Here is a 5,743-nt window from a genome sequence, read left to right as displayed (position 1 = left end):
ACTGTCTATACACACATTGCCTTACAATCTTCCGTCACGTTGTCACCCTCCTTTATATACCAGTCTACCCTCCATCTAGTAATTACTAGAGCATTCGCCAAGATACGGGATAGTTCTAGAAACGTGGCGTCACTGTAGTCATGTGACTCGCTGACGCAACAGTATAAATACAGCGTTGTATCTTGTAAAAACGCAGTGCGAGATTTAATTTGGGGGAAGAGGGCAAATTCTTACAGAAATATCATTAATTTCTTGACGACCTAATATGTTCCAGCCGGGGAAATTCAGAAAAAAAACACTATATTTTTAAATTAAAAGGAATAGAAAACATATAGCCTGGTACTACACTACAATATATGGGTAAATATTTTTTAATTATTGAAAATCAATTTATAAATATTATTTTGAAAGGTGTATTCGCAAATACACTCGAGATGTGTTTAAGCCTAATTGTCACCTATGTTTTTAGATTTAAAGACTGAATTTCTGGTTTACTATCTCCATTTGTAATTTATAAATTTACTTGTCATTGTCCTAAAAGAAAGTTATTAACGTAAGTGAATGGACATGCAAACCTAAGATTCTATATTAAATCACGTATATTTGAAAATGCCTTAAGATGATGTGACGTTATTGTTCATTCTAATTGGTCTAAGATCTTAGCAATAGGGCCAATGATGAACAGAGCTTTCGCATAATAGAGAGCTTGATTATTCCCATGCATAGGCGTAAAATTAATGTTTAGGAACTGAATATTTTCTGAGATTACTAATTGAAACGACATTACAGTTTTAGTGTATTTATTACGGCATACGTACATTCACATGTAATTCTAAGTCACAGTTGAAAAACACGTAGTTGTGATTGCTCAGAAATATAAATCCAGAATTATCATTAAAGTATTTCATATTAAATTATCATTTCTCTGTTTCCATCTGTGTTTTTAGCCATTAGGAACAATATGATTCAGGAGAGTTTCTTGATGCTCCCCCCCCCCCTCCTTCGTTTGATCTCCTGTTTAGGGATTGTCTGAACATGTTGTACAGTTATAGAACCCTTATCAGAAATTGTCAGTCAAGAAGCAATTTCAAAACTTCACCATAGTAAGAACAGTGAAAACACACAAGGCAGTTCACTTTCATAAAATTATAAAAATAGGCCTAATAATGTAAGAGACCATCACAAATAAAAGGTAGCGTCTTTTATTAATATCGCGATATATAATCATTTAAACCAGACATAATAATACACTTTTGTTCTATTTAACTAAGGGAGCATTAAGAGGTTTATCTAGCTTTTTGGATTCTGTTTAGAAGTTTTGGACTAAATTAGCTTTATTTTGTTGATTAGAAGTTAGTTGTCGAAGAAAGTACTCAGTTGTTGACAGCTTGGACTTTACCAAACTTTAACGTTTTGATTAAGCCAGCTGAAATATTGGACGTTCCTCAAGAACTTGACTGATTAACAGTTGTGTTCCATAAACACAAAATATCGTTTATTTTATTCTTTTATGAATTTCATGAAGCTCACGACTTTGTTTTTTTTTTTACTCTAAGGAGAGGAGGGGGCCAGTTGTTACACCAAATTCGTATTTTAAATATTTGTAAAATACTAGCACCAAATGAGGTTGATGAAATCTTTTAGATAAAAACATCGTATGCAAATTCTGAGGTAGAAGCAAAATTTTAAACAAATTGATGCATAAAAAAATATGTGGATCGATACCCCATCGTTTGTGAGACACCTGCTAAAAATGTGGATCGATATCCCACCGTTTGTGAGACACCTGCTAAAAATTGTGGATCGATATCCCACTGTGAGACACCTGCTAAAAAAATGTGGATCGATATCCCACCGTTTGTGAGACACCTGCTAAAAAAAATGTGGATCGATATCCCACTGTGAGACACCTGCTAAAAATGTGGATCGATATCCCACCGTTTGTGAGACATCTGTCACGAAATTATCCTGTTGTGTTTGCAACTCCACTTTCCCTAAAAATCAAAACCAATGAGTAAAAACAGCTGGAAAGTTAAAATTGGTTATCTTGAAAGTATACGATTATTTTGTTAACAGTTGTAAAAACTGTAGTCCCTAAACTATCGTTAGAAGGCTGTATATTAAAGTGGTTCTGAAATTTTGGCTTTTCGAGAAAGTTGTTAGCGTTACATACATTTCTTTACAAATTATTTTTCGATTGGTTATGCTAAGCTGTTTTGAGTCCATTAAATAAAAGAACATTTTCTTCTTCTTATAGGTATTGTCAACGATTCTGTTTCAGTGATAAATGTTCATCTTATATGTAATATTAAAGTATTTATTCACCTACGTCCAATCTTTGAGTTTACTTTCGCTGTAATTAATGGTAAAGATTTTCGTACGTAACACCAGGAGGCCTCGAACAGGTAGATGGTGTACACTGGAGAACATTCTCGACGGTTTTAGAACTACTAAACAATATAGCTCTACTCCGTTACACAAACACGCTAATATGAATATTTAATATCCACCTTTCTCTTCAAGGATAAACATTATATCAAACAAATACATAGTTTTGTAGTCAAAATAGGGAAAAGAAAAGAAGAATTAAAAGCACTGTAATAGTTTTCCTATTATACATAAATTCTGCATGCTGATTTAATATGGTTTGATTTACTCAGAAAAACTTGTCTGTAAACTTTCTTTCACCAGCTTTGCCTACCTCTGATTCTAGAGCTTGTTTGTTTGTTGTTTAGCACAAAGCTACACAATGGGCTATTTGTGCTGTACCCACCACGGGTATTGAAACCCAGTTTTTAGCGTTCTAAGCCTTCACTAGGGATCAGAAGATGAGTTAGTGTTAGCTGTCGCTATGATATCATCATTTCAAGCACGGGTTCTAACAACCTATCATTAACTTTGATGCATCACAGCGTTGTAACAAGATAAAAAGCCTTTTCTTAATGTAATGGTTTGTATTACTTTTAATTCATTTCTTAGTATTTGACAGTCCTTGTTCAAACTGATTGATTGCACTATTTTAAGGCCGCGTTAATTTTCTAAACACTTTCTTGATTAATTATTTTAGTTTTTCTGTTGCGTTTGTTTTGTTTTTAATTTCGCGCAAAACTACTCGAGAGCTATGTGTGCTAATCATCCCTAATTTAGCAGTGATAGACTAGAGGGAGGGCAGCTAGTCAACATCACCCACCGCTAACTCTTGGGCTACTCTTTTACCAACGAATAGTGGGATTTATCGTAACTTATAACGCCCCCACGGCGAACATGTCTGTTGGAACGGGGAATTCGAACCCGCATATTGCGAGTCAAGCTCCCTAACCATCTGGCCAGGCCAATAGACTAGAAGGCAAGAAACTAGTCAACACCACACATCGCTAACTTTTGAGCTTCTCTAATTGAATAGTAGGATTGAGTGTCAAATTATAATGCCTAACGGCTAGAAAAGCGAATTTGTTCGATGATGGGATTCGAACGCCCTAACTACTTGTTATTCAATTAATGGATTCTTTTCGAACTTACATGTACATTTGCGGGGTATGGATGTAATAGTGTGACCGGGAAAATGAGTTGATCGCGGCCCAATAGTTAGCATGCCAAGTTACAATTGCAAAGTCCAAGTTTCGAGCCACGATATGCCACTGAACACGATTCACACATTCAGCTATATCCGTGACAGTCAGTCCCGTTATTCGTTTAAGAGTATTCGTGCAAGTGGCGGATGTATCTAATTGTTTTCCTTTCCATTGGTTAGCGTTCTAACAGAAGACACATACACGCCCTAGCTATGTATTTAATATGTTCTAACAGAAGACACGTACACGCCCTAATTATGTATTTAATATGTTGTAACAGAAGACACATACATTCTTCATGTTGTTACTTGTTTAGTATTCGATACGTTTTACAAGCTCAAATACACTTGTAGTTCAGTATTGTTTGATGCTTCTAACTGTAAGGACTTCTTGTTGCTCACATCTGAAAAGCTTGGGGATTGGTGTTGTAATCGTACTGTAAAATACTTGATGTTACAGATGAATATTAAGTATCAGTTTGATGGTTCTAACTATATGGACTTCCTGGCGCTCACACTGCCATGCTGTTAGCCAAAGCGATAGTACGGACCAAGATTCACCTCGTGGCAGAAACATTCACTCGCTGCAGTGCGCACGCGCAAGGATTCTTGCATGGTTTTGTTAGGTCGATATAATGAGTGGTACTTGATGTAGCACCGATGGTAAAGAAATCACTTGCGGCTGTAGATCGGTGTGTCTGCGGGTAGTGCCAGCTACGGGAAGTTCGCTAGAGGTCGTTTCATATTCCGCTGTTTCCAAGGTACTGTACCTACGATCAAACTGTACATTTAGTAACCGAAAAAACTAATCTTTGAACGTTAATAGGCATTACGTGAGTTAAAAAACATAATAAGTAAAGGAACTGATTGCCAGGAAACAATGGCATGCGCCCCAACCTACACGTTGTTACTAAAACTTACATGGCTATAAGTTAACAAATGCTTAATGCATTTGTTGAGCTTTTCATAACATCGGAAGTATTGATTTTAGGCTTAGCTAGGAGTTACCGAGTATGTTAGTTGACATGTGATACGCATAGGGTCCACATTCGTGAAAGTCTGTTGATATTGTTGTTAAGAGCATAGTTTGTGATTGTTTACACTGTGACAGTTACAATAAAATGATGATGTAAACACGTAAGTTAAAAAACAAGCGAGTGAAACAATTAAGAATTGAAATTTCAGTTTTAATTCAAGACTTACATGTTTAATATACTAATTTCTTTGAAATGGGGAGATATGGTATAGTCTAGAAAAGTAACGTTTGTTTGTTTTTAAAGCAAAGCCACACTGGGCTATCGAGGAATCGAACCCCGGATTTGTGAATTCTTGCCTTTGAAAACACGTCCTAAACTTGTCAGTTTGCGCTCGAGTGTAAATGCAAATTTTAGAGGAAATGTATCTTGATTACATTTTTTACAGTATTATTTGGCCAAAAAGGGTGGGGTGAGGGTGGGCGTCGAGTTTTTTAGAAAGCTTTAAAGTGAAACTTATATTCGAAAATAACATTTGATATGACCAACATTCGACCTTATATATAGTCATATAGCCCACACACGTGAGTTTGCCTCTGAAACTCAGTAAAGGTTTTTCTTGTTTAAACGAGTTTATCGATAACACAAAACTATGACTCAACTAACATTTTAACTCAACTAACCTCTGCCTTCGAAGGAGGGTCCAATATTTTTCTCATTACTCCTTTATGCCCGCCTCTAATTGAAAAGTAAGAAAGAAAAAAAGTTGTACTTGCCAACGAGAGTACGTCACAAGCCTTTGATTCAGAGTTTCGGATTGGTCAGTTTAATCGTTCTAATCATATTGAACATTATTTGACAAAGCATGTTATATCAATTTTATTTGTGATATGAAGTTTCGGATTGGACAGCTTAATCATTCCGATCAATCATATTATTTTTATGTATTGATACTCGTACAATATTGATGGGGGTTTCAAGTTTTTTTACCTCACTATACAGTAACCTAAATTACTTTAGGTGTATGAATAGTATTTAGACATTGTGCTTATTTTATTATTCGATATTATACAGTGGATCAACTGTTTAGTAATTACTAGACCACCGTGACCCGTTGGGTCAACCACTATTCAGAGGTTATGAAGAATTCAAGCTAATTTCAATATTGCACCGAAATGAAAGTTTATTTTGAGATAAT

General features: G+C 35.5%; 1 protein-coding gene across 3 annotated transcripts in view; it reads left to right on the top strand.

Annotated features, from left to right (window-relative positions):
* The first annotated feature begins 4,250 nt into the window (after nt 1-4,250).
* LOC106469511 (beta-1,3-galactosyltransferase 5-like) overlaps nt 4,251-5,743 on the top strand; it is a 13,450-nt gene continuing 11,957 nt past the window's right edge. For all 3 annotated transcript variants that reach the window (XR_002612862.1, XR_002612863.1, XM_022398050.1), the window contains exon 1: nt 4,251-4,332. The gene's annotated coding sequence lies outside the window, so the exon portion shown is untranslated. The remainder of the gene's footprint in view (nt 4,333-5,743) is intronic.

This window comes from Limulus polyphemus, unplaced genomic scaffold (genome assembly GCF_000517525.1).
Source record: "Limulus polyphemus unplaced genomic scaffold, Limulus_polyphemus-2.1.2 Scaffold3521, whole genome shotgun sequence".
NCBI lineage: Eukaryota > Metazoa > Arthropoda > Merostomata > Xiphosura > Limulidae > Limulus > Limulus polyphemus.
Note: the sequence above shows the minus strand (reverse complement) of the source record. Positions and strands in the feature narration are given on the sequence as shown.